Raw genomic sequence first — 27,845 nt, 5'->3', positions numbered from 1 at the left:
CTGTTTAAGCCTACAGATAATTTATGCACTAGAATCAGATTTTTGTATACCTCTTCAAGCTAGAAACCTTGCATACAAGGAACTCTACGAAGTTAGATATAATTGATTCCAATTAATACATAGTCTATTATTGTTGAATTGATAGACATAATATTAATATTCCATTCGACTCCAATCAAAACTTTTAAATGTAAGAACAATAATATTGACATACTTAAGTGCAAAGATTGTGAAAATACTGTATTTTGTATTACAGCGTTATATCGAAATGTAACCATTTCGATATAACTTTACATATTTTATAAAATACTCCAAAAACTCTACATTACCTCGCATGCAAAGCCTCCGTCGTTGATTAATCTTTAACCAGACACATAGCTAACTATCACACGAACATTTACGTAGAATGATTAGCCTAATACCCGCCTTAAACCCTTGTCTATCTTACTGAGGTAATATTAAATAATTTAAGCTAGCTCCGGCGCATCCGTTAGACTAAGACCGCAAGCCTCGCTTCAACTAGACCGAAGCAGTACCAAGTAAAAGCTAACGAAGATAATATGCATTATCTGTTACAGTTGAAACAGAAATGCTTGGAGATTGATTTATAGCAGTACATGCTGTTGATATACATAGATCAAATTTAAGTAAAGGATATACTGACTATGCATATTGAAATACCATTATTATTCAAAGATTAGCCACATTCTATGAAAGATACACATTATTTTATAAGTTTAACAGGCCCTGTGGCGCAGGCTACAGTGAATGCAACTGCCGTGCTTTGGTCTCGAGTTCATATTTCGTGTTTATATTTTTTTGGCAAGAAATGCGTAGTGAATCGCCAGGAGCTAGGAAGGTGAGGTTTGCAGAGCTCCTATCTTCGGAGAGCACGTAAAACCTTCGAATCTACGCCTGACCTCTCACTGGTCGTGTCTGTTATCCGTCCCAACGGGCTATGAGAGTGAGGTAATAGAGAGTGTACTTGTGAATCGTGCACACACTTGGGCACTATAAACAAAGTCCTGCATCGTCCTAGCTAGTTTCAATGACCGGCCGCTGTGGCCAAATATAGGCTAGAAGGACATTATTTTATGACAAAGGCAATAATTTTGTTATCCGACAGGGCCTGGAAACAATCCCGAATGTTACCGACATACGCAAGGGTACAATTTATGAAACAATTGGACAACTCCATTCAAAAACTGTCTGTACACGGTACACCGGATTGCAAGGGGACCACTTTTCCGATACACGAACTACCCTGCAGAGTGGACATTGGACATAATTGACGTACGACAAGCGTGGCCAGCGCTATGTAAACTCGCTAGATTAACAACCTACACAGATAGAGCGATTTATGTGCCGAAACATGTTTCATAATTGATCTGTACACTGCGTTGTACAAAACCCATTCACAGTTTGTTGCCCACCCTTGATAAACTATAAATAATGTATACTTTAAAGTAAATAAATAATGAGCCATTTGATTTCATTTTGTATAATAGTTTTGTTTACAGTAAGACGCATTTTGTATTACATTCAGAGCACGAACTCCCGCGGCCTTGGCTTGCTCAATCACAGCGATAACAGCTACTGAACTATTAACAACCAACATACATAGAAGCCGTCAACCACTCCAGAGTACCCCTTTTTGTTCCAACTGATTAACAAGCGCGAGGGCAGAGGAGGTCAAAATAAACTGGTCTATTTTCAAAGGGCTTTACGATGTTATGGTTTAACTCCTTGTGGGTTGTAAGAAACAACTCCCAGTTTTAATGAAAATATTTCAAGGGCTTTAATTCTGGAGTACTCAAATAAATGTTGAAACAGGTCTTAAATTCTGTTCGAAGAGATTGAAACAATTTCATTTCTAATTACTTAGGTATTATTTCAGTATCTCTTTGTTGAACGTGAGTGCTATTATTATTTTAACTATAAGTAAAATGATTAAATAAAATGAATATTAATTCAGTTTGAAGAAATAACCTTGTGAATTATAATGGCGTGATAAAGGATTGTATTATTAATCTAATGGTCGTTAGTGAGCCCATTAATAGTCAGTAGCCGGATTCATATTCAAGCTGCAGCCCTTTGGGGAAGTATGGGCGATTAAGGGGGGAGGTATGTGTTGATACATTAACTCTTTATGTCAGCTTTTATGAAGAACAAACTAAATTATTATGTTGCATTAAGATGACAGTTTAGATTAAAAGCATAAAGTCTATCTTTACTGGCGACCGTGCTTGTTAACTTAGTATTAACTTAGAACATAAAGTTGAAATACTAGATAAGGTGGGTCACAGAGGATCGCAGGACAGTCGTCAGATGTCAGAGGCATACAATACAGAAGTGAGTGTCTGTCCGTCCACCACAGAGCACGATACAAAGAGACTTGTGGACAGTGACGGACACCGACTGATCGGACATTATGATAGCTCTTATAGTGACTCTATTTTGTTTGATCAGAAATGTAAATTATTGAAGCTCAATGTAACAAAAATTAGAAATAAATTGTATAATACCGTGAAAGTCAATACGTACGAACGGTTTAAATTACTTCTATATAAGAATAATGTAAATCCTATAATACCGATTATACTCATCAAATTATTGTGTCTTGTTCCTTGTGCCCTATTAGAGCAAGAAAATATTGATTTAAATAAATATAAATAATAATAATTAAATTATAAATCTCCAGCCATCTGAAACTTCAGATACTTACTCACTTGCTACTTTTTTGCTACATCCAAATTCATACATCACATCAAACACGTCTACCGAATCTACTCACTTTTGACATTTTTGTCAATGTCATCAATTAAAGGCTTTGACATGTAAACGACAATGCACCGAGCGCACATGAGTGATGATGTCGCTATGAAAGCTAATATTGATTGCCCTCGACCAGCGCCTGTCCAGTTTCTAGGCCACGTAGTCCATCAAACGTCTGTGTAGGCCCTAATTTACAGCCTTGCATACACAATCAGTTTATTTTCAGCTGCAGGCACGTGTTCTCAGATAATACCAGATAGACAAGGACCTTTTTAATCTCCACATTTTTATGTTTAGTGTTGTGTAGTCCAAGCTATAGAAGTTGAATGTTATTAAAATTCACATAGATAATATGGGTAACTACTTAAACATGCAATTATGCAAAGTTGTAGATGATTTCGTTGCCTTTGTCCCAACTTCTACTTTGATAGAATAAACAAAAAGTTTAAAGTATTCTTGTAAAATATACTAAAGTTGCAGTTTAACTTTGTACAAAAGTCTTTAGAACGAGTGTGTGTGCGCGATTTTCTCCAAGATTAGAGCAAAACGAGCTGACGCCTTATCTCAATACATTTTGCAAATCTTCGTCGATAATTCCGCAGTACAAAAGGACCATTGTTCAGTATTGTGAACGTCGAAACTATTCAGTTCCGTGTGAATAGAGCCTTCCTCTTCCTCCATCCGATACGGAATCCACTCTGCACTCTGATTAATTTGCGATGTTAAGAACTAGAAAAAATATTGCAAGTAATGGAAACCGTTTTCTGGAACGTTTTAACGAGCTGATTAAATTACGGCTGGCTCATCGCAACACAACACTTCAGTGCTTAAACAGTTAAGAGGTTACTTTCAAACTGTTTGAGCATATATACATATTATTTGTTTTAAAATGATGTATTTTTTTATTACATAGTACAGATTTATCAATACTAACATTGTAAATGCAAACGTTTTGGTGTTTGTATGCATGTTCGGTACTTTATAACACCATAACTTCTGAACGGAATTTAGTATAAATTGAACACCGGTATTTTGTATTTAATATACTTTTCGCCTCAAGAAATCATTTCAAGTCTAAGAAATTGCAAGCAGAAGTTAGTAAATTATAATTTCTGTCTTTTATTTTGCCATTATCATTTTGCCTTACCCATACCTACACAATTATTAATCTAATCTAATTCTATTATCTAGTATTAGACATAAGCTATGAATTTAATAGGGAATAATTATGTTCACAGACTCATATGACGTTCATTATATTCCAAGTATTCATTAGGGAGTTCGGAGTGCATAGCTTATTTCACTGCATACCTAACATACAGATCTAGAATATGTTTAATCATTCAAACTGAGTTTAAATACCTTGATGTTAAACGGCTGCCGATGTTTAAACGAACGCACACCTATAGTCCAACAACTTAGTAGAGAGTACTGACGAGTGCTGAGGGTGTGCAGTTCGATTCTTCAAGAAACAAACATTTGCACGAGCCATGAATAGGTGTTAATTTAGTACGAAAGTATAAAGAAGATGCCTTTGTAGCGGCTCGCTACATACAGCGACATCTACCGGGACCAGCGCGCAACCAACCACCACGCGCAGTGTGACTGACGTCACAAGTCCTGAATCGCGCTATCGAAGTTTGCACTGCAACTGACTATATATACAAGTTCCCGACTACAACAGTCGGGCAGCCTAGGCCCGCCAGGCACGATCACCTCGCCTGGTCGGAGGATCCTCCCTTTGTGTTGGAGGAACACGATCACCTCGTTCCTCCACAGTGGTGACCCCGACGTGATTGGAAGCAGCCTTCACGAAGAGCAGACCAGCAGCAGCAAACCTTCACACCCTCATCACTCCTCACTCCTACAGCAGCAGTCGTACAACTCCAGCCAGCATCTTCGGCCACACCAGGGCACTCCACGAACATGTCGCTCACGCACATGACTGGCTTACCCTACGGCCTCAGCGGCATCCAACCTGGGCATCATCGTCACGCTACTCTGACGCACCCAGGGCACCGCAACGCTTCGTCTCGACTCACCGCAGACAACAAGCACCTCGCCCCGACTCACTGGGGACACTTCACCGCACACCGCACACCGCACACCGCACCTCTCCGACTCACTGGAGTTAGCGGCATACAGTTCCGTCGCACTGGGACTTGCGGCATACAGTTCCGACTCACTGGGACTAGCGGCATACAGTTCCCACTCACTGGGACTAGCGGAATTCGAGTTCCGACTCACTGGAACTCATTAATGCATGGCACTGGAGAGACTGACTGACATGAAGAGAAGATCGACCTACGGTCTGAGGGGGAGTGATGTAGCGGCTCGCTACATACAGCGACATCTACCGGGACCAGCGCGCAACCAACCACCACGCGCAGTGTGACTGACGTCACAAGTCCTGAATCGCGCTATCGAAGTTTGCACTGCAACTGACTATATATACAAGTTCCCGACTACAACAGTCGGGCAGCCTAGGCCCGCCAGGCACGATCACCTCGCCTGGTCGGAGGATCCTCCCTTTGTGTTGGAGGAACACGATCACCTCGTTCCTCCACACCTTTTTCAAAAATACCTAACTAAGTATATAAATATAGACCTACATAATATTTTGCTAAAATTATTATTTCACGATCAATTTACAATATACCGCGAAGTTTCAAGTACATAACTACTTCGAGAACTCATCTATCTAGTGCTCTACATTTTCTGTAGCCCGAAACACAGAGGGATTATGTCTTGATGGAAAGTACAGTCTACGACTCCGCGTCGTAACACACGGGTTATACTCTCATACATATTTTAGATCAGACTGTATCAAATCACGTTGTTCGCTAACATTATTACTAGAAGGTAATTTATAGGATAGATTTAGAGCATAATGCTACTCAAAGCTTAAGCATTACATTCAATTTTACAACAATAAATATGCAGGATCTACATCTTCAGTCTTGCCTTTCTTCTACGTTGGAGTCAGCTTGCATTCTCTCCGGATGCAGCAGAATACCGATATTTTACATGGAGCGACTGCCTATTAAACCTCAACAACCCAATCACTTGGGTTATAACACAATACCCCTTGTATAAATAAATATACGGGATATTCTAAACCAAATACAGGCTTTCGATATTTTTTGCAAACCTTATTGTTTATTTAACCTCAATATCAATTATTTTATTAACTAGGTATTGAGTCACGATGTTGTTGTTATAATAACCAAACTTTGGTTATTGTCTAAAAATGTTAACTACGTTCTAAGTTATTTTTCCACGTTGTGATAATTTTAAGCTCTCTATTCCTGTTAAAATAATGATTCGTAAGGATCATCGTACCGATGATAATTTGATCACAATTTCGATATCGCGTTTTACGTAAATAAGAATTTAAATGGATGTTGTGAAAGAAATTAAGTCGTGACAAAGCGGCAGGTAATAGAAATAAATAGGGAATAGAATGACGTCAAGCATTCGCACAAAAATCCAAAGTTTCATAACAACGCCTTTAATAAAGGTACTTACTTAATTAACTTTTTCGGGTATTCCTACTCTCCCGGCTACCGACCTTATTAATTTCACTTTGAGCCTCGGAAGCCTTCACAAAGATATTTTATATTATAAAATTGCCACCTACTCCAAGTTATTTTCAAGGAATTTACGAACTGTAATGGATATTTTAATTTGTGTTGAGTTAGATTCGATAGGTAAACCCACGTAGTTATGTTAGGTATTAATAATAAAGTTTAGTGAAAGTAAACATTTGACTTTCTGTGAAAAGCACCTCTGGAGCGTGAGCGGTGCCTCGAAAAATATATATTTTGTTTGTGGTCTACCCACATGAAGGTCGTTACGTTATATTGAAAAGGGTCCGGCCAACGGATCATACATGACTTTTAATTAGACTTAGGTACAAATTTAACAGGAATGTTGTTTTAGGTTCAGTTATTTACAACTACAATATAACTAATTTGCTAATGGAAATAGTTTGTAGTACCAATTAGTTTTAATAATTATAAAATATTATTGGTAAAAAAACCTAATGAAACATCACTTCACAGTATAGGTACCATAACAGTCGGTACTGTGACGCAACACAAAATCTATAAGAAACAATGATTTTGTGTGTGATGCATCTATAAGTTACCCTAAAGTAGGTCCTTTGGGTAGGTTATAGATGCATCATAAATCATCAATCACCTGTGCTAATAGAAGCTCCAGCGATAGACACTAAGAAGTTTAACAAAATCGTATTGGACGGGAATACATAATTATTCCATGCGGAGGAAACTGCCAGCAGATGGTAACAATTCTGTCATTATAAGAAACTTTATAACAGCACCTAAAACCCTTCAAATTCAACTGAAATAAAATCATAAAATTGTTCATAAAGCTATTACAATTTAATACTGAAGCGTCTAAGATACCAATGTTTGTTTACTTTATATTACGTATTCAAGCAATTTAAATATCAAAGCATTTATAAATAGGACCTTTTGGTAATTAAATGTACACGTGCGTTCTCATCGTATGGTAATCGCGATCTAATCAAAGGTTACCACAAACGCCTATCCGACCCGCTTACAATTTGGCTAACGTTTCACTGAGGCCGACCTTGTTTCTCTTAGCTTTTTGTTTGTTTATTTTTTCATTCAGCCTGTACAAATATACGTTTTCTGTGACGCGAAAAGAAACAAAAATAAGGAAATTACAGCAGCAAGATTGAGCAATAATCATTGACATTTAAAGGGTTAAAATAAGACTGTTAAAGCCTCGTATCCACTAGGCAACATTTGGCGCGCGACACGTGAATCTCAACATGTACGGCAACGCTGCACAACAGCGCGCGACGTTGCCAGCTACCGCGCAACGTGACGCGCGGCTTGTTGTTTGTTTAAAGTGCATCGTTAGTTGAGCATCAATTGTTGTCGAGTGGAGACGTGACGCACAACAATCTTCTTTTTGATTTCGATAAAATTATAACCACTGCCGCTGAAATCAACACAAGTTCCTCTGGCGACATGTTGTCGACGACTGAAGAATGTGTGGACAGACAACGTTGTTAAACAAATGTTCCGCGTCAACATTCAACAAGTTGCGAAACATGTTGAGCAACATGTCGCGCGTCAAATGTTGCCTAGTGGATACGAGGCTTAATTATACCAGGCCTCGTTTTCTAAGTTAATAAATTCTAAATCTCTAGGGACATTGTTAACAAGTATCCTATGTTTTTTTTTTCGGACTAACTTAGTGTATCATCGCTTATAAATAGCTATAAGGATGCGCACAAACTAAATTGTTACGTTTGGCGCCGCGCCAAAATATTGTCGCTAAACTGTGACTTTATTGAAGCTTTATTGCCTTATGCGATCATGTGATAAATAGCTACCTACCGGATAACTTATTGCTTAAGATCCCAGCAGCCCATTTATTAAATTTTTCATTTATTTCCAATTTACCCATGAGCTGGATATTATAGTTTATGAAATTCCGCTCGTGCACTACAAGATTCAATTTGTTGCAGCGTGTGTCAGCTTTAAAAGATTTTCACTCATAAAGTCAGTTTAGAGACAAGGCTAACTTTACACTATAGTTTCATATGACTCTATTAAGTAACCATGTTTCACTTATCTCTTACATGCGATGTATTCGCCGCAAAATTTCCACAAAATAAAATCATAAAACATATTTCTCCGGTGTACCGTAAACTTAGGATAAAGAAACAATGTAGAGGCGCGTGGATCCATTGTGAAATAATCTGAGGAGCAGATAGTGTTATAAAACATGGATGAAGCGGCGCGGGGTGCCTCCCGAGGGCCACGAGGCGCCACATATCCATTCACATCACAGGGCCAATCTTTTATACAGCCCGTTATCGAGTTTACTTACGTGTAGAGTCTACTGAAATCTGTAACGTGCTAACTGTTATCGCAAAGGCTATCACTCCTTTTGGAACATTTTTCATGCACATTATTGGAGCGATTCGATGTCGAACGAAGTGGAGAGATTGACTCGTGTGCTTTAAAATACATTTGGTACGATTTAGACGGTCCTTACTGTCGAAAGTGAAAGCATTTTCGAAAACTTTAGAACCGTCTGAACCAAATTTAAAAAGTGGCCGAAAATATTATATTGCACTGTGTACACTCGAACCTTTGATACCTATTAAGAATAATAATGAAAGAACGCCGCTAGTGCTCTCTTTGTTTTCATCAATCAGCCGACAATAGCGCGTGTGGGCTTATATCTGAACCTCTTGAACCCAGCAATAAGATAAGAGCAACTATTTTTAAATTCTATATTCTATGAGAATGAACGAAGTAAGTTAAAAATTTCAGAATATAATGTCTACTCCTACTCGCTAACGATCGGTTTTTTCATACTCAAATACCTAATTGCCAGTTTTTAATTATTACTAAATTGAAAACGCGTTAGCCTTATACTACCGATATTTAGTTTTGTATTGATCTAATAGTTGTGCTGTTAAAACATATATATTATTTGACATTAAATGCTATATATACTATTTTACACACAGTTAATATATTAATGCGAAAGTTTTCATATTATAATATTTTATTATAGTCTCATCAACTTGAAATATCAGTCCATTTCCCACAACAGGTGGCAGAGTCTAATCGTATTTATAATTTATAAACAGACATAAACAATCCTCACTAATATTAATCGTTGCGTTCATCATAATTTCTACGGTTGATCTGAATACAAGCAAGATTGATATCGCACAATCAATAATAATTGTAACAAGTTGTTGTACCTCCATCTAGAGCAGGTTTTGGTACTGTCTGCGTTAATAATCTGTAAGCATACATATTTTGTAAATGTAATGATTAAAATTTAGTAGCGCGATTCTCTACAGTCGGTACTATCAAGTATCGAAAGCTTAAGATTTGAAATGCTCTGCAAAAATAGTTCCTTCAACGCCCGCTAGAGGCGCTGATCAGATTTCCATGTCCTCTATAGCTAGCTGGTGGTCGAGAATCGCGCTAGCAATAGTTCCAATTACAGAAATCATTGTTGAATAATTTCAACGCTTCATTTTATTCTCTTTTGAAAGCTATGATTCTTGTTTCCGATACCATCGGTTTTACAACGTATTGAAATAGTTAGCAGAAGTAGTGATCCCATATTTGTAAGCTTCATAGCAGGAACTGGATGTTATCGCAAGTTTTATACTCGTGTTAGTAAAACAAATAGGTATGCTGTTTTGGTATGTGGTTAAAAATAACCACGAGTAGGTTTGTTTTTAACGAACATGTTTTTAATAACTGAAACTAAACACACTCACTACACATACAACTTGATAACTGATTTATAGACCACGTACAAATTTCTTTATAGAGTGTTATAATAACTGTAAGAAAGGTTTAGAACTCCGACTCTTTTAGTGTCTGTATCTAAATTACATGTACTTACCTTAAGTGATGTGTTTACGAGAAAATGAACAAAAAATAATAAAAATGTGCCCTTATTTTCGAGTTATCCTTAACAAATAAATTAATCGATCAACAAACAATTTAGCGTATCGTTCGTGGGACCCCCTAAATTGGGTTCGAAAAGCCTTTTCTGGTCGACTTTATTATCGCAGCTTATGCTTCACCATAAAGTATAAAAACCGAACAATAAACCGATGATATAATAATGCTATATTTCGTGAAAGAACTCAAAAGCATTAACATTACACGTGATTTGTGTTGGTCAAAGTTACTTAAACTGTTGTGGACAGTCTATTAGTGTCGCGGGCGCCGGCAATAGCCCAAGTTTATAAATGATGGCCGCACTCAAAGCAAATTAAGTTTTCAACCCCATCGAATCAGCCATCGCACACTTTACTAATGGAAATATAGAAAGTTATTGCCACTCAAGTAGAAAGCGTAGTATTTTGTATGAAAATAGAAAAGGATATTTTCCTCGCATCTCCGGTCGCAACATTTATAATATCTTGGAAGGCGTTCGACACGTAACCTTCTTTGTAACACTCGTTTACTTAATTGAGAGAACTTTTAGGAGAAAAAGAATGGGGTGTTTAATAACAATGAACGATGTAAGAATATTGCCATAAAAGCAACCTTGGCAGGCGAAATGGTGATTGTAATAAATTGCCGTTACGTTGTGAACGTTCAAGCAAATCCTTTTTAATTGGAACACGTTCCTAAAAAATGCTGACTTTCAGAAGATTAAATAATCGTCGAAGTAGGTATATTTCCTGCTATCGAAAGAGGCAAAAATTTTGAAGCGCGCAATATTCTACACAAGATACTACGTGCTAAAGAAAAAAACAATAACTATACGTCGGTACACGTGTTAAGTCGAGGCTGACGTAACATATCTTATATCAGTCATAACATAACACACCACATTAAAAATCTTATAAGTTACGGAGTATCCTTATTCATAAAACATTTATTTTTTTCAGGTCTTGTCACACAGATCTCCAACCAAACATCAGTTGCAGAACAATCACTAAAATAGAAAAGGTAAGATTATCCTTTGAACATCTTTACCATTCATGAACACGAACGACGATCATTAGCGAACACTTTTAAGTTGAAATGATCTATTCTTAAACTTACAAATATCCCTTTAGCTTACAAAAGGCTTAGGGTGAAATATTCGGAAAAATATCCAGCCGTATAGTTATACTAGAGGCCGAACCCAATTTGTTGGATATAATGAGGGCAAGGCATGATGAGGTTTGGATAAATAATGGAGCATTATTTTTAAAATATAGACCACTATTATTCTGAAAGCATTGCTATAACTTTTTATTTAATTACTTTTAAAAACGATGCGACCTTTAACATGAATTCGTTTCGCAAACTATTGCTTGATGCTGGCAAAAACAATTTTATTGTTCAAAACTTTAAAAATAACTGAAACACGCATCAATAATAAATACATTAATTAGCTTCCTTACCATTGTTTTGGATTTTAATTAATATTATGTTTTTGCCAAACATTATCAAACGGACCACTAATGAACAGCTCACTGCTGACCGCTATCGTCCTTCACTGGGAATAGGTAGCCGGCTATCGATATGATTTCAGTTATACGAATAAATGTTCTTAGGTAGGTACCAAACAAAATGACGTCCTTTTACGTCTGAAAAACTGAACCGATTTTAATAAAATTTGGTACACAGGGAGACCTTGGGAAAGAATAAAGGATACTTGTTGTCGAGAAAAAAACAGAAAAATGGGTAAGAAGAGGAGATGATTATTTGTATGAAAATTTTGTCCTAAATCACTAAACCTCGCGGACGGAGTCACGGGCAAAAGCAAGTAGAATATAAACAATAAACGGATCCGGAGACAGACATAAATTATATTTAGCTACTCCTAAAGGGACCTCAACTTGTGGGTCCGTAAAACGTTTAATAAAAGTTTGACGTTGCAGCAGGGCATTGTGAAAAAAAGTTGCTTTCTGTACTTTCACAAAAAAAGATGACTTATAATCCCCGAAGCGGAAAGAGAGAACTCAGAAAGTTGAAAAATTTCGACGAAATTAATTTGAAGTAAAGCGTGTTAACGGCGCTTCGGTAGGTGAATTAGAACTGTACTATAATGAAAACGAAAAAATAAAAAGTTCAGAGTAGTTTAGGCCGAAATCACTGTACAAGAGATTCTCTAATTAGCCTCCTAAAAATTAAAAGGAGTGAAATTAAATCCAAACAAAAGACCTCGTGAGTTTATTCACGAAGAGTTTTTCCTCGGCATCGTTGCACTGTAAACGATTACGTCGGTACATTTGCAGCGCGTTGAATGAAAACACACGGCGGCAGTAATCTACTTTGTATATTGTGTGAAGTGCCGGAAGCAAGCGGCGGAGCCTATTCCACTCCAGATGATCTCATTAATCTTTCCTGTCTTCTCGTTAATTTTGTCGTAAAAAACATCATTCATCTATTTTCATACAAAAACGAAGTACTGGTTTGTGCAAAAATATGAGTGTTTGTTTAGTTTGGCTCTACTATTTCATTGTTTGTTCGCTATCCTGCTGAGTTATGGCCATCAATAATAGATACGGAGTCATCAGAATAATGCCCACTTAACTTCCAGGAAATCTGCTGTCGTATTTTTTTCTGTTCATTTTTCCTTATTATAGTTGGTACTTTGACTTGCGAGGAAGCAAAAGAGTATGTAAGTAATTCTTGGATATTGTTTTGTATCTATGCCTACTGCCCACTCTGTATTCTGATTAACATAGGCCGCCAATTTACCCGGGAGCCGTATGTTATTTAGTTATAAAGAACTGTTTACTTCTTTGCCTCGCTAATTATAATTAGTTTTGCTTACAACATAAACTCACATGAAACAGATCCAAGTGACAGTGATTCTTAATTACGTTATTTATGGAAAACAGATTGCTGTGTTATTTCGGGGCAATACCTACATATGAAATATGAAATAAATAGTGGATAAGCTATCCAATATTTGGAAAAAGGAATTTCTTTTTCGAATTGTAGTATCAGTATTTATTCTATAATTGGTAACCACATATTATGGAAACAATTTAAAAACAAATTACCGCTTAACGAGCAAAAGTGTGCAGCACGAAATTGTTCGTAACATAATGCAATTTAAAAGCATAAAATGTAAAAGGAGACTCGACGTTAAAAGGAACTCAACGCTAGGCATTCCATTTGCCCAAATGGGTTTGTCTTTTAAGCCGTAAATGATAAAATGTAACAAACAAATAATGGAAATTAAATTTTAATGATGAAAATCAGCTATTGATGGCGATGGCAACATTTAAGCATTATATGAACCAAATATTTAAGCATTATATAAAAAATATACATAGACTATGGCTGTCTCGCCGTCGGGAAATGCCATTAAAGTAGGTTAACATATTAATAGCGACGATCCAACCTGAAACCTTTTTGAAAGCTTTACAACATCTGCCCAGTCGACAAAGGATAAAAGCAATTCTTTTTCCTTTTAAGAAAAAAATAACAAAAACATCGAGAGCGCCTTCTACGTAAATTATTTTCAACCTCATTCGATTCAACTCGCAGTAACCTTTCGCTTGTTATCGCTTTGAGCAATCTACAGTATGGAGACCCTAATTTCCGGTAAAACGAAAGTCGACGTATTCACGCTGAGGATTCTTCGGTGTCTTTTCCTGAAAGTTACCTTTTTGAAACTCGTTTCGGTGAAGGAAATACGACATCAGTGGCGTTACATAACAAAGTTACGTAAAGCCAGCTGCCGTTTTGTCACACACATATAGATCGGATGACAAATGATGATGTTCACGGCGTTCACCCTGCACGTTATATTTTAACATGAATTTTGTGGTTTTCCAAGTTGTACGTGACTGTACAACACGTTGGTTTGTTATCCAGTGGGCCCGTTGTGGAAACGGCAATATGTCGTTTAAGTAATAAAAGTGAATCGCACATTTTGACGTTTACTTGTTTATATGTGCATTTATTTGTTGCACTTTGTCGACAGGTCATCGATTTTTTTTATTGTGAAATATTGTTTTTTTTTACTATTGATGAATAATAAAACAAACCAAAATTACATTCTAAGTCTTAATTATTGATAGGACAAAACTTCTTCGGTGACATTGTGTTTTGTAACGATTACGATAAATATCTATACCAAGAGCAATTGCTTCCTTGACCTTTACCATCGACCTATTAATCGCTTTATTTTGTTCCGAATAATATTTTATTATCATGCTTAAGATCAATACAGTTCTGGAACAATCGTATCAAAACTCTTCTATTATTTTCTCTGTTATAGAGTAAATTAAATTAAGTATTGGAGAGCAACTCTTGCGGAGGGTAAAGGGTATTTATTCATGTTATAACAACCGACCCCGGCCATATCTACGAAATTCTTAAAACAATACTCGAATTCAGGTCCTATTGTAACCGTTTCTTCCAAAATAAATAAAGGCTTTACTTTCCGAAAGAACTTAACTTGTAACGAAATATTACGAGAATATATTTAATAATAAAGACTAAGTTATTATTTTTGCAGGAAACGACCCACATTCAGAATAATAAATGTTATGTTTCAATATAAGATACGTCTATATGCGGATGTATAACGTACTACGTAAAATTTTACAACTGCGATTTAACATTACACAGTCAATAAGAACCTTAAACTGCCCATATTATTATATAATATGAGTTAAGGAAAAAGCTATAAAAAATATTCATATACCTTTTTCTATAGAGTAAACACACAAGTACAATGCATCCAAATGGTTGGCGGCACAAAGGGGCGAGACAAAGGCAAGCGGCGTCATGTGGAGACTTTCCGGAGGGAACGAGGTTTTTTTTACCCCACAATAGCAACCTCAAACCTTTATTATATTTATTTAACTCACAGCAGTTAATTTTATCTGTTGCCGACGACCCTTCAGGCTGTAAAAAATAAAAACTCTACATTTTATTACACTGCCGTGATTTCCACAAAGAACAAAAATAAAGCAAAATATAATAACACCACATCGATACATCAATAACTGTAAATGGATAAGATAATTCGATACGAAAAGCGTTTCCTCAGATAACCCTATAAAGCATTTACTGTTATAATTAATTTGGTTTATCGCGAGCTGAATAAATCCTTATTCGTATTCCATGAGAGGCACATAAAAGTGACGTCTTCAGTGTGGATATCGCCTTGTCACTGTAGGGTTGTCACAAAACCCTGCGCTCTACTTTCTCCCAAGTAAGCTTGCCGAAGCTATGTATCAAAAATGTACGGATTATGCTAATTACTCAATCTGTTTCGCAGCAGATGCCGCCAAAACAAGTCGTGCATACAGAATTACTTATTATATTCTTCTTCGCAGAGATGAAAAAATACGTGCGAACATTACTTTCTTTTCTGAAGGACCCGGCTGGAATGTTTCGCAGTTATTCGTGTAATAAAACCTTATTGCGTTAGCAGTTAATTTATATATTTTTTTCGAATAATAAAATTTAAAAGGATTTTATGTCATTACGTGCCAACTTCGGTTAGCTGCTTTTTTCAGTACGAAAATATGAATGCGTGCTATTTTTGCGTTCGTTACAATTCGTGAGGACTTTTTTGTTAAAATGACATCCCTGTAGAAGGCGAGGCGCGACAAGTCCCGTCGTGGCGCGCCGCCAACTTCCTGAAAACCACTGAAAAACTTTCCCCTGTACTTTATGGATGTCCAACTTTGTTCACTATTCCACATTTAACAAACCATTTTTAACACGCTTGACTGTGTTAAATTTCAATGACCGCCTCATTAAATTATCCTATCAACATTTTAGAAAATCTTTTTAGTGACTATTAGTATTTGGTTTAGAACCGTAAATATATTTAAATTCAAAAAGTCAGAGTTTCAGAATTACTTAGAAGTAAAAACTTTCGTATAACGAAATCTGTTCGCCTTATTCTGTTTGAAAACAACAAGAAGACAAAACACATTCAAACTAACTTTAGTTTCCAAGTATTTCAATTACAAGTCAACACTTTCTGTTTACCTACAACAATAGAACACAACAACACGAGCTAAACACTCGACTTAATTTACACATCGTGACGTCATCGCTTTTTAGTTGAACCCGTTTAACTAAGATCGTTGTCGGCCCAAAAGCCGAGCCTGCCAAGACATCAGCCGCAGCCGCCGCCCACATCTGCCAGATACAAAATGAGCCACTCTCGTAGATAATACGTTAGGAATCCGCCGCGCGTGCTACGGACAGCGTAGCCGACAAAACTACCACAAAAAGTATAAATCCCTTCCAAGGGTGTAATAAATTGGTGTAACGAGCGACTGGAATCTTGTTAGGTCGAGACGGGCCGTAAACCGAGCACATCCCGCCGCTCACCATACGACGCGACATCCTGCCGAATAGACTTGGCACCTCACGGTCCCTGTCGCTCCTACTAAAGGTTAAAGGTTCCTCCAGTTCGGCCCACGAACTTGCGCGTAATGTGTATTTATGCCGTCTGCTGACAGTAAAATTTTATGCGCACGCTACGTCCAAATACTTGTCTCTTATTTAAGAACCTATCCCGAACTAGCATACAATATGTTTTTTATTTTTCCTTTCGGATACCCGTATTTTCCTTTTACATGCCCGAAATATTAAGTACATACCTACATATTCAGAGAAGCGTATGTTTGTAGCTATGTTAATATTTATTTGTCATTAAATATATTACCAAACATACCCTCACTATACGCCAAAGCAAATTAATTTTACAGTCAGCGGCTGATTGGTATAATAAATTACATTTGAGTCATAATACTCTATCAGAGGTGATTATTTTGATATGCCATTCTGTAAACAAACAATACGGAATCGGCGATCGTTAAAACGTTTAAACCAAACGCTCTTACAATAGGTGCAGTCGAAAATTCCCCACGGTTTATCCAGATTAATATTCGAACGGGATAAATTAAAACAAAAGCGTGCAGAGATTGAAACACGTATACGTATTGATGAATAGGTACGTCCGCGGCAACAACAAAAGAGCCAATTATTCTTTCAACACTCGGCGACTATTCATAAGGCTCACAAAGCTATTGTTTACCCTCGTTCCTCCCTTCTGAACCATATCCGCTTGTTAAAAAAATCGTAAAATTTAATTCTATAAGCGCCAATATAGACGAAATACTCAACAACCAATCTGTTATTCAATTTGTCATTATTTTTTATGATTGACATATCAAAGCAGATTTATTCAAATCATTTAAGGAAAAGTCTGAACGAAAAATTACAACTCGATACTTTGGTCATAACAGAGGTTCACAAATGTATTTGTAATTTTTGTGTCAGGGTTTGTTGACATGTTGTTTTTCTGATGTTGTTTTCTCTCTTTACTTATTTATTTCTAAATATTGTCTAGACTGGTGCGGTTTCAATTACCACAGCAAAAGCTTCTAAATATACACACATTTTTTCAAGTCAATTTTTATTTAATGTTAGTAAAGACGTTTGATATTATATCACTCGCTCGAGACAGTGGAGGGCTATAAATAATTTATAGATTTTTCACGAACACAAAATTTATGTGACTTGTTCTTAGAAAACCTAAGGACAAAATATACGAGGGGCTTTTATAGTCAGATAAAAACTGAAGTTCGTAAAATGTTGAAAAAAGTAATGGAGAGAAAGTCTATAATTCTATTTTAATAGATTTAATGCTTCCGGTGTCGCGTTCGGGCCAAGAAAAATATGGTTTGCATAAATAGTCATAACGGCTGTTAGTTATAATAGGCTGTACGTAAAGTTAAATTTAATTTGTAGCCGTACGTACATAAAGGTTAACAACTTTTTTCATTGAATGTAGTATCGAATCTCTCAAGTCCAGTAATGTAATCAAGACCGGTACCTAGCCGCGAGCCGTATTGATAGCTAGCTATCAATACGGCTCGCGACAAAACTCATCTAAATTCATCGTCCCTAGTTCGACCAATATTTATAGTAATTCCGTAACATAAACATGCCCATTTTCTGACTGTAAAACAATCCCGCGTGACACAAGCTACTATTTGTTTCATGTTATCTTACTTGCCGAGATTTATAAGCCACAAGAGCCTTTTCTTTTTTTCTTGTTTTTCTGAAACAAATATCGGTATGTCTACTGCCATTTTATACCATTGCTACAACCCTGGACAGTTTTGTTTTTGTCGTTTATTGGTTTATTGTGTTTCAAGTCACATGGGAGAGCCTCTTCGTCTTCATCAACAGTCTCCACTGGATCTACGTGTTTATTTTGGAAATGTGTATAAACGTTGAAGAGGAAAGCTCGGACTACACGATTGGGAATTATTTTACTATTTATATAAAAATATCAAACAAAGTCGATTACAACTCTCAGAAACCGCAATAGTGTAGAAAGATCCAATTTTGATTTCATTAACTGAGTTCTCATATTTCACTTTCAAAGCTTGATATCCTCAGAGAAATAAAACGCTTTTGCTCTGACCTGGTTATCGTTCGCGCTCAACCTTAACTATTTCTCTTATAAATAATATGAAAGGGATCAAAGGATTGTAAATATTACATTGTATCAAAATGTACGGAATTATTGGAGGCACCCTGCGAATCTCGACGGTATAAGTCAGTATAATACCTTCGAGGATTAGCTCCGAGTCTTCCATTTGGAAATCACTCAGATGTCAAGATTCACAAATAGATGTTGGATCAATTTATCCAAAGAAGTTTATGGGACACGGCATCAAAATAAACCTCAGTGGGATTTTATTCTTTATCCTGTTTCACATTTGTTGTAAATATTCCATCACTGCGCTTGACGTAAATCGACAGGAAGAGGATAATAAATACGAAAATAAAAAAGGGTAAATTTGGGATAAAAATTTAAGGTAATACAATGAGAAAATAAATCCAGTCTTATTTTGTAAATGGAAATCCACATTCATTGAATTACAATAAACAATGTCAAAACTGATTTATGTATGTCTTTTACATATTATACGAAAGTTCCAAGTTTATGCTATAAGAACTATATTTTTAAATCTGTACATGAGTTCGGTACACTTGTTCAGGGCAATGAAACGTGATCAAATTAAATTATATGTGAATCTGATTACCTAATTAGTAGGCTAACATTAGATGCGTGTTTATGAGAGCCACAGGTGGCACACGAATATAATTGTTTTCCCCTATAAATTAAATCAGTGAATTAGATTGTTTTCACTGAACATGGAAACTTCGGCAATTTAAGGTTAATTAATAGTCGGGAATCGTAGTCCGACTACAAAGTCTCATCGTTCAATTAAAATTTAATTTCGCCAATCAGTAGTGATTTTCTACTCCTGATAGCTTTCGAGTATGCATCACTAACTTTTAAGCGTCAATTTAATTAGCATTCCTGGCATAGTTTTAAGTGATATTTTATACAAAGTCCCGAGTGAAGAAAATACGCGACGCTGAAGCTTTATTTCGCGAATATAGTTTTCTCTGACTTCCTCTGTGGCGCAGTCGGTTTTGTATGCGATTACCGTATAGAGGTTTTTGGGTTCGATTCACGGATCGAAGAAAGTAAAGAATAAAGCCATTGGTCTTTTCCAATTAGTTGCCCCCTAATACGCGAAACTAACATCGTAGAATCCGAAACGTGGGTGTATTTCAAACACCTCTGACTATACGTAGTTTCACTGAATATGTTTGTACTTAACTGTAACTTCCATCCCAAACAACTTTAATCCCTAAATACCAAAAACATCAAAACACTACCTAGTTGTACACAAAACCAGTTACTTAAATCCACAAATCAGGTGGTTTGTTTCTACCAGTCATGATTACACGTCCACATCGTAGGTTTAGAGGCAAGAGGCATGCCAAAACGACCGGCTGCCACGAGAATGTGTTTAACTTGGCAGGTGCAAGCCCGCAAGTTCTGACGACAGATCTCGATTAGCTTAGACAGGCTAAGCCCAGGCCAAATACCAGTCAGCATTGAGAGAATTATGCACCTATGTAATTTGAGTAGGAGATTTTAGACAACAATTTAAAGTAATAAGAAGTTTTTATTGAAATAAAGTCGGTTTTCTGTAACAAATAACTTTTTAATAAAGTTTTTTAATGATAAAATGAATGAAATATTTCCCATATCAATTTTATTAAACTCTATGTACGAGTACATACCTATTTTACAGCCGACTTGATTCATGGAAACATTGAAATGAAAAAGTCGACTTTAATCCTTAGTATTTCAAATAGTAAGTACCTAAGTAGTAGTAGTATTTGTAGTATTTAAGCCAACATAAAAATAAGACTACGCCCCAGTTTTACCACTTCTAGTTGCATTTGTACATTTGCTGTCAATTTAATTAGCAGATAGGTTATCTGACATCCTACAAATATAATAAAATTTGTGGTAACAGACCTATGTACGTATGTTTATTACTCTTTCACCAAAAAGCGAGGCGCCCGTAGCCAGCTGCGCTCACCGGTCGGTAAACGATCTGTGGGTTAAGCAAACCTTGGCGCGGTCATTCCATAGATGGGTGACCGCATAGTGGTATTTGAACAGAGCGTCTCTGTGCTTCGGAGGGCACGTAAAAAGTCGGTCCCGGTTGTTGTCAATTAAGATAACAGTCGTTAAGCCACGTCAAAGGCCTTTGGGCGGCTTGAACAACTTTGACACTAGGTTGACCACTAACCATACGACAAGAAGAAGAGACCAAAAAGCTACAGAATGGATTAAATTGAAATTTATTACACCAATAGCATAGCGGATTAACGCAAATTCCACAAAAACCTTTCACGCGGAAGAAATCGCGGGCAGTAGCTAGTTTTTATAAGCTGTAAAACTAGCCCTAAGGTTATCAAATTTACGTTAAGATAACAAAGATCAACATCGCATTAACAAAGTAAACTACTTCCAATATATTTAAGATAATAGTGTTACTTCAATATTTACATTTACTAAAGATTAATTAGATCATAACGTAGTTCAAGACCAAGCTATGTCACAGTAAATATTTTCTCAGTACAATGAGATCATAGTATCCTCGTAAAATGTAAACATCGCTACAAAATTGTCTACTTTTAATGTTCTATGTTATTATAATAACGATCCTTAGCGATGTTTAAGCTTTATAATCTTATGGCTATGAGGTGTACTTTAATCGTTTTATACGCAGTAGATTTCATAGAGTTTTAGGCAAAAAAGCTTAGCGTATGTTGAATTTAAGAGCGGTATTTAACATACGAAAGTAATTTGATTACTAGAAAGGGATTGCAGTATACAGAGCTTTAGTTGCTGTCCTTCTCTCGCAGTAGAACTTCCATCACACTTTAACATTTAGAATTATGAGCTAGTGGCTTCTGCACGCGACTTTGTCCGCGTGAACAGAACAATCTAGCTAACTAACTATATCTACCAAATTAATCCAAATTCGTCCAGTAATTTGCGTGTGTTGTGTGTGGGTACTACGTTAAAGAGTAATCAATATAAATACATTCATCCTCACCAACCGCCATATCCGTACCATACCGCATTTATAATGTTAATGGGATTACAACGACTAAAAACTTAACAATGTTCAACGTTGGCAACATCATAACCAATAATTGCATCATATATTCCAATATAAATTCCATTATCAACATAATAACGAAACGTTTCAACCACGAAATGAACGAACATCACAATTAGTTTAACTCACTGTACTACTTTCTATAAAGGTCAATGGGATCCACTGATTGGAATTATGGTCAGGCTTTAATTAATCGCGGTTATCCACCCGTTCCGGAATTCAATTAGATAGATAATATTGTTAACTCGCTAATATCTGTGCGGTACTTCATACAATTGATTCAATTTACGAAGTCGTGTCATAGAGATGATAATTCATTCAACGGTTCAGGCCCGAGCCTTTGAAACGAAGGAGTGAAAAGCGCTAATAACACACGACTCGCTTCTGACGTAAAGCCGATTGTTCGACATTAATATGTCACCAGTTTTTGGGCTTCAGGTAGTCCTAATATCTTTTTTAGCCGCACCTTACCTAGCCAACCGCGTAGTCGTAATCCGTACAGACATATAGCGGATTATTCTCTCATTCACCAAAAGGCGACACGGTCCCCCGCTTTCATGTGTGCGTAATATGATACGAAGTAACAGTACCATAGTATTGCAGAGGTATATTAGGACAAAAGTTGTCCGACCACCAGAGGGATATAACAAAAAGATAGAGGAAATATGAACATGCAAGGTTTTAACCCCGAGCTGTTATGAATATTCATCAGCACGCCTATTAGTCGAATGACATTCACGAAATTACAGCCGTGTCCTCCGCATCACATTGCTTGAATCGCCCATTTATCATAGACAAAGTGACGTGCACAATATGACCTGCTAAAAACATCTGGTGGGAAACTTTTATCTAAAACCCTCGCTCCGATCGAACAATTACTTAAGAACTTTTAAAAGTATAATAAAGGCTTTCAAAACTTCCCTAAGAAAACATTTTAAATTAAGAATATTAATTATCTTCGTTGAATTTTCAATCAACAACAGAGTTTTTTGTTATTATTCAAACTCCGGAAGCTACTCGGATAATTTTCTTTTTAAATTGAAAATGGAAAAGTATCCGCTGAATGAATTCTAATACTTAATCCGATTCCGCATCTTTTTGAGGCTGGAGACAGTGGAGGACACATAAAAAAAAACTTTGTAAAGGGCTGAGATTATCTGGAGTGTTAACGTTCCTTTTGTACTCATTCTATTTGATTCTGTAATAAGGTTCTTTGTTAATGGCAGTGAGAATGATTTCTGAGGCGTGAGGGAATGGATGATCTAAGAATGAGAAGCGAGTAAGCGCGTATACGTATTCTACTTTGTGAATTAACAAGCTCACATATTTGAATGTCATCATTAAATGGAATATATCTCTGTAAGGCTAGATAGAAGAATGTGACGCCCACGTTTCTGTACTTTATTTAAAAAAGTAGAAAGGATGTATAATGTGCGAATTAAGTATGTGTCCTGATTGATTTTCAATAACATAACGGCTTAAGCAATATCGAATATAACGTAAGAGCTACAATAAAGTATTAAACTTTACGGTTAAAGCATCGCCGTCAATATTGGCGCCTCATCTATACAAATGTATGTAAATACGAAGGTTGGATAGCCAGACGGATACCTGCATTTATTACCCGATCACGCTATACAAGCCTCAACAGATTTGCATGGAAAGATTAGGGCAATATCTCATAGTACCCTTTTCAAGTTGCCTCTATTTCTCGCGTGAGAACCACACAAAATCGATACGGTATCGCTGAAATCGTGTTTTAGACCAAACTCTAATATTAATTAATCAGTTCGCTTTTGTTTATTTTAGTGATATGATTGTACAAACAGTAGACACATAGTAATGTTTAGACACATACATAAGCACATAAAATCACGCTTTCTTCCCATAGGGATTGTCAAAGACCATAAAATACCATTTGGTATGATGCTTACAAGCTTCCTTTGCTTCATTCACATCCATACATTTTCTCATACAGGACCGCCGGTTAGGTGCATAGTATTTGCACCTGACCTTTTTGCAAGACATCACCGATATAATCTATGTATGTCTTATTTGTTTTCAAATCTTTGGATTGGTCATCATATTTATTTTCAGATATTTTTTCTAACCAACGACCTACTTAGCATGATAATAACATACGTAATAACTTAAGACAGAAGGTCCTTTAAGTAGAGACTAAATAGATTAATCGACTTGGTATTATATAGATCTCACAACTTTTTACGACGAGACTTGAGGTTTTTACAGAATGTTTTTGATGGCATCTCACTTCTTTTTGTAGAACGAACATAAGTCCAATTCGTATGGAAAGACGTTTTTTTTTCATAATTCACCATATTTTCCTATGGGAATGATGTTCAGTTTCATGGGCTAAACACCCTTACCCACCCTATACCCCCTCCCGTTTTGCCTCATATAGTAGGTACCTATTTACACCTATTTATTTTATTTTCTACAGTAATAATAATTCATTAACTGCAAATGTAACCTTGTAATCTTATACATTTATATGGGATTACAAAGTTATTGTTGCAGTTAGTGTATTTAGAATACTGGACCGAAATTAGAAAATATTAAATTTTTCCCATGATTAAGACACTAAACCCTATTTGTATTCTAAATTTTAAGCTTCTAAGTCTGCTAGAAGTACCTTAGACTTTTGATGATCGGTGAGTCAGTGAGTCAGTGAATCAGTGAGTGACAAAATTCAAAATTTTAACAAGTTGTCATTCTAAAACTACTGGTTCAAATTGACTGAAATTTTATATATACCGTGTTTATACAATGACTGATTAGTTGCTGAAAATCCAGGCTTCTGGTTTTATCCACAACTAAATTATAGGGGTGTCAAAAATAGCCCGAATTGCTTCGAGAAAAGGATGTTACGGCCGTGCCGCTTTTTTTTGCTCGACTTGCGGGGGCACTTCCGTGCCCCCAGATTTTTTTAATAAATTATTTCTGTTTTTCTTTAACCCAAAAACCATTTAAATAATGGAAAATCTGAGTTCAAGGTTCACAATAAAGACATTTATATTAAGCGCAGTATAAGTTTCTTAAGAAACAAAACAATTTTAAGCAATTGTTACTTGTACGAAAGTTAAAATCATTTGGCAACAACATAAAAGTGCATTGAGCTGACAAATTTTCCGTTGCCAACGTAACTGAGCGGCAAATTGTTTCGAACAAGAAACAAACGTATAAATATTATTCAAACAAAACCTTTTTGTTCTGAGTTCGGTCTATCGGAGACCCTTATCTCAAACAAACGATATAATTTAGTACGTTCATATAAAAAACAATACGCGCCATGTTTTACTTCCGAAACAGTCACATGTGTTATTTGAACAAAATATGCTCTACTGATGGGAACTAAAATGGGTAAAATATTGCAGAGAAACTCACAATTTTAGGAACTTACTACACGCATATTCGGTTCGGCACGTTCGTTACGGCAATATTTATAGAACAACAATACCGACTCGACTCACTTGTTCGGCTCGTGCCGATCGAGTTCGTCTACCCATATTCGGTTCTGTCGCTCGGCTAGGCCAATTTATGCCGAACCGAATATGTGTAGCAAGCTTAAGTTGGTAAAATGGTGAGTTTCCCTGTTATATTTTACCCATTTTAGTTCCCATCCCCGTTTGTTTCCGACCACTGTCAATTAACATGCAAAGTACTTGTATTTATTTCGGCCTAGTCTAGGTCTTCAGGGAGATGTGTTAGTTTTATATTCAAATTGCTTTTCGCCGTACAGTCAATGTAATTAGACATTTTGGTCAATAAATAACTTCATCAAGTTGACAAAGGGACTTAATTGGAATTCAGTGTCTGCCTCAAAACGTTTTTTTTTATGAATTAGCGTTAGGTGGTTGTCAAAACCACGTAATCAAAATAAATGCCAAATTTATAGCCTTTCCCCTACAGTTTTGGTAAATCTATATAATATTTGAAAGAAAGCTGTGTTAGTTATAATATTTATTTTAAGAACGGCTGAACCGATTCGGCTCAAAATTGGTGGAGAGATACCTTAGAACCAGGAGACGGACATACTTTTTATCCCGTTTGACCGCGTTTGTACCTAGTGGAAGAACAGACCGACAGAGTTTAAGGACAAGAAAGGTATTATGGAGAAAAAAAAATTGCGACAGCCGAGCTGCGCAGGACAGCCAATAGAAGCTAAAGTAAATAAGAGAAGGTCCTTTTTGAAACACTGCTTAGATATTGCTGTATCATAGGACCTCAAAGTTGGAACTATGAAGTCTTTTGTCTAGTGTCGACAGTGGACAGACTTTACGATGCAAACTTTTTAGTAATGGCGACCGGCGACTGATATCACCACCGATGTTCCCAAACGACTGGGATCAAGTGACGCTGAGATATGAAAACTTTATTGATTTTAACGCCAGTGCATTTTATATCTGGCGCAAGATTTTTCAAGAGGTTTTGGTGAGAATTTTATGCTGAGAGCGAATATTCTACTAGAAATAAAGTAATCAAGTCGTAGATGATCTTTAATTTAGATTTTCCTTCTACAGTTTTTAAAGGTCACTCAATTTGACTTTGTCTAAATACATATATCACGCAAAATAATTTTGAGATTCGAACTCTCAACACCCGTAAACAGAAGTACACATCATCCAAGATAATAATGTCATCTCAGCATGCCTATGTATTTGAATACCTAAACAGTTGTCACGAAACCGAAATAGACTCTTGATCCTAATTAATTATCTTCTTTAGTAGACCGTAATACCTCCTAGCAACAAATAACTTCCATTGACAAAACAAGGAAAATATTATTGATATTAGGTATTTTATTTAGGAACAATAATAATCTTAAATGCCCATCATTATTTTATTAGCCTCTTTTATTCATCAGCATTTTTTCATCTACACTCACGATCCGCCCCAAGAAATATTTTATAAATACCAACGACTTTCTGGACGATAATTTTGAAATTTATTTGCATTACATTAGTAGGATGAATGAGATGAATCTTACTGTTATATATAATCTTATGTTATATCTTTAAATTGGCCAAGTTCTACAACCAAAAGCTAATAGTAAGTTCTATAGAATTAACTTGGCTTGACTTCGACTGACTGCATTGACCGCGAGCTGTCTACTTTAGTCAGCCAGCGAGTAGACCAAGACGTGATTTCTGTCCCAATCACCGTGTCACTACATAGTATAAAGCAAAGTCGCTTCCCTCGTCTGTTCCTAAGTCTGTATGTATGTATGCTTAGATCTTGAAAACGACACAGCGGATTTTGATGCAGTTAATAATAAAGTAATTCACGAGGAAGATTTACATGTATATTAACATACTTAATATATTAGAGAACTACAGATAATTTAAAGATTTCTAATGCGAAGCCGTAATTTTATTTGCGCTTTCATTGCAAATGGCTAAACTCTACGAGATATATCAAAATCAATCATCCCCTAGCGGATTACATTAGGTGGTTGATAGTCAACTTTATTTTTTCCTTAGTAATACGCGATGGAAGCCGCGCGAGCCAACTAGTTTAAAATAAAAATAATACAAAGTTTAAACATTATGACAGGCAACATTTCACAGAGTCTAACAATCGCATGAGAGGGTATACTTATTCACCCAAGAGCTTCAGAGGGGAGAGCACGCGTGACTCCTGTGGAAAGTTGTCACTTACATGCGCTCTTCAGCAGTGGAATAACTAGTCGGTCTCACTAGCAGCGAGAATAACGAGACTATGTTCCACTGTGACGCCTTTGAATGCTACAGCTTATTAAAATGTTAGTTTTCGTAGACGCTTGAGCAGCTCTTTGAAATTTTGTACTTACTTCTTGTTTTTTGAATAAAATAATATGTGTAAAGTGATAACTTTTAAAAACGTATTGTGCAAAAAGGAAAGTCATAGAATACCTTTTACCAAATATTACTTCTTAATTTAATAACAGTCTTGCGTTAACCAAGTTTTAATCCCTATTTGGGACTGGACCAATAGCGTGGGTAGGTTCTTATACAAGTTTTCGATAACG

At 36.3% G+C, this 27,845-nt stretch overlaps 1 protein-coding gene across 1 annotated transcript in view; it reads left to right on the top strand.

The window, feature by feature from the left end:
* LOC142973997 (CD151 antigen-like) overlaps positions 1 to 27,845 on the top strand; it is a 145,575-nt gene that overhangs the window by 46,616 nt on the left and 71,114 nt on the right. Inside the window, exon 2 of the mRNA XM_076116054.1 lies at positions 11,216 to 11,276. The gene's annotated coding sequence lies outside the window, so the exon portion shown is untranslated. The remainder of the gene's footprint in view (positions 1 to 11,215; positions 11,277 to 27,845) is intronic.

The sequence above is a fragment of the Anticarsia gemmatalis genome, chromosome 7, assembly GCF_050436995.1.
Source record: "Anticarsia gemmatalis isolate Benzon Research Colony breed Stoneville strain chromosome 7, ilAntGemm2 primary, whole genome shotgun sequence".
Classification (NCBI taxonomy): Eukaryota; Metazoa; Arthropoda; class Insecta; order Lepidoptera; family Erebidae; genus Anticarsia; species Anticarsia gemmatalis.
This window is presented reverse-complemented; position numbering and strand designations above follow the sequence as displayed.